General features: G+C 50.4%; 1 pseudogene; it reads left to right on the forward strand.

Moving 5' to 3' along the window:
- The first annotated feature begins 326 nt into the window (after positions 1 to 326).
- Positions 327 to 2,425, forward strand: LOC132229922 (probable U3 small nucleolar RNA-associated protein 11; annotated as a pseudogene).
- Positions 2,426 to 3,189: the final 764 nt, after the last annotated feature.

The raw sequence follows: 3,189 nt of genomic DNA on the forward strand, positions 1-3,189 counted from the left end.
AAACAGTCAGTCTATAGCACATGGTTATGCACTTCTCTGGACTTAGTTTCCATCCTAATAAAAGAGTAATATGCAAATTGACCATCACTCCAACACAAAGATGGCCACCCCCATGTGGTCAAAGATGGCCGCCCCCATGTGGACACAAGATGGCCAACAGGAGGAGGGCAGTTGGGGGGGACCAGGCCAGCAGGGGGGGGCAGTTGGGGGGACCAGGCCAGCAGGGGGAGGGCAGTTTGGGGGGGACCAGGCCTGCATGGGAGGGCAGCAAGAAAGGACCAGGCCAGCAGGGGAGGGCAGTTGGGGGCAATTGGGCCAGGAGGGGAGCAGTTAGGTGTCGATCAGGCAGGCAGGCAGGCAAATGGTTGGGAGCCAGCAGTCCTAAATTGTGAGAGGGATGTCTAACTGCCCATTTAGGCCCGATTCCACACTGGCCAGTTGGACATCTCTAAATGGGCAGTCGGACATCCCTTGAGGGGTCCCAGATTGGAGAGGGTGCAGGCTGGGCTGAGGGACATACCCTCCGAATTTCGTGCACCGGGCCTCTAGTCCTATATAATAAAAGGGTAATATGCAAATAGACTGAATGGCAGAACAACTGAAAAATCAATCAAAGCATAATATGCTAATGATATGCTATGGCTGCTCAGCTGCTTACTATGACATGCACTGTTCACCAGGGGGCAGACAGTCGCTATGATGTGCACTGACCACCAGGGGGCAGATGCTCCAACTGATAGGTTAGCTTGCTGCTGGGATCTGGCTGATTGACCTGGACTGAGGAAGATGGGCCAGACATGCCCTGTAGCCCTTCCATGGTCCCTCCCTGGCCGATTGGGCACCAGTGGTGTCCCTCAGCCTGGCCTGCGCCCTCTCACAATCTGGGACCCCTCCGGGGATGTCAGAGCGCAGGTTTCAACCCAATCCTGCAGGCCACTCCCCTTGGGAGGGCACCAGACACAGGGCCCATGGCTGGCGAGTGCTGCTGTGGCAGTGTGAGCCTCTCCTGATCTGGGCATGAGCCTGCGGCAGGCACAGTGGGGCTTGGATGAGCGGGAGCGACAGGTAGGAGCTGCAGGCAGCTTTGGACTGCAGGTTTTGGCCCGATCCCTGCAGGCCACCCAGAGGGATCCCACCCATGCACGAATTCGTGCACTGGGCCTCTAGTTTCCTAATGGGATTAGTAACTCCTGCCTTTGAGAGGTACAGAGCTTGGCACTTAGTAGGTGTTCATTTAACAGTAGCTACTTTTATCACTGAATTGGGCTCTAATTAGATATTGACATCTCTAATTAGATATTGACTGTGGGCTCTTTGAAGATAACAGTTCTATCTTTTCCTTGATTTTCTGGTAGAAAAGATCCACAGTCCCTTATTTGGGATTCTGAAATGTAAAAATTCTAAAAACGGAAAGGGGCAGCTAGGCCTGTTTCCTGTGGGTTCAGTGGACTGCGAGACTGAAGTGGTGAGGCGCCAGCGTTGTCTACTGAACTTTCCCAGGCGTGAGCAGCTATGTCTCAGCTTTTCAGAAGGCAGCCGTCCCGACAGCTGGAACACCAAGAGCGAAGCCAGCCTGGCTTTTGAAAACATCTGGACCTGCTGGAGAAAAAGATTACAAACTTCGTGCAAATGACTCCTGGAAAAAGCAAGAATACCTCAGAGCTCTTCGAAAGAAAGCTCTTGAAAAAAATCCAGATGAATTCTACTATAAAATGACTCGAGTTAAACTCCAGGATGGAGGTCATGTTATCCCAGAGACGAAGGAAGAAGTTACTCCAGAACAGCTGAAACTGAGGAGAACTCAGGATGTCAAATATATGGAAATGAGAAGGGTTGCGGAAGCTAAGGAAATCAAAAGACAGAGAGCTCCACCTGCTGGATTTCCAGGGGAAGCAACAGAATAAGCATGTGTTCTTTTTTGACACTAGAAAGGAAGTTGGAGGTTTGACATTGCAACTCGCCAGCGAACTGCCCCAGAATTAGTGGACAGAGACTTTAATAGACCCCCCCCCCCATAGAGACCTTGCAGAAGGAGAAATGAAAGGAGTTCCTCATCAGACTCGACTTAAGCCGATAGCTAAAGAAAGGTAAAAGCAATATAACTGCCTGACACAGCGGATTGAACACGAGAGGAAATTGTTCGTCATTGCACAGAAAATTCAAACACGCAAAGATCTTCTGGATAAAACTCAGAAGGTGAAGGTGAAGAAAGAAATGGTGAACTCCCAGCTATTTACAAATTTCAGAGTCGCCGGAATTGTGGAAGTGTTATAGATAAGCCTCGTCATTCCAAATGGAAAAGCATTCTATGTCCTTTCCCCCCAGTAACTTCAAATTCCATTCGTATAAATGAGATGGTGGTCCTGTTTGTAATTATAATTTATTGCAGATCTGACATTTGATATAAACGACATCAATGCTCCTTTCCCTGCTAATAAATAAATAAATAAAAACGGAAAGGTGTTTTTTTTTCCCTTATAAGTTTGGTGCTAAGATTTAAGTTGCTGCAAAATCTGACCTGACCTGAGCTGATTCTCTCTCATCATTGATGTTTCTATCTCTCTCCCTTCCTCTCTGGCCCTAAACTATGTCCTGAGATGGTCAAAGGCAAGGACCGGCACCCCTGCCAGCCGGACTCTGTCTCGGGAGAGCTGCCAAAGCAGAGTGAAGGCGCCAGCATCGGAGGGGTCGGAGGGTGAGGGCACAGTCGTCTAGGAGGGGGCATGAGTCTGCTGAACAGCTGGTTAAAAATGGGAAAGAGAGCCAGCTGTGGCTGTGCTGTGAGGGGAAGACGGGGACACGCTAGGGCTGCGGCACCCGTCGCCGTGTCTCCTGAAAACACCTCAGCAGTTGCTGCAAAATGAGGTTTGCCACGTGGAACCGACTTTAGCCACAGCCATCCCTGGGCGAGGGCTGTCTTCTGGGCTCCTGGTGCGTTTGTCCACGCCTCCTGGGTGGTCCCCAGGCATCCGCACTCATGGATCAGAGCTGTGATGGTCAGTGCTTCAAAATTGTAAAATATACATGACGTAAAATGCAGTGTTTTGCCCTTTCTAGTGTACTGTTCTGTGCACGAAGTGCAGCCACATTGCCGTGTGACCATCACCACCACGGAGGGTCAGGCTACACCGTCCCCAGTGCTTCAATCACTCAGCAGGCTGTTGCTGGGAAGGTCTTGTGTAGATGTGG

The sequence above is a fragment of the Myotis daubentonii genome, chromosome 3, assembly GCF_963259705.1.
Source record: "Myotis daubentonii chromosome 3, mMyoDau2.1, whole genome shotgun sequence".
Lineage (NCBI taxonomy): Eukaryota > Metazoa > Chordata > Mammalia > Chiroptera > Vespertilionidae > Myotis > Myotis daubentonii.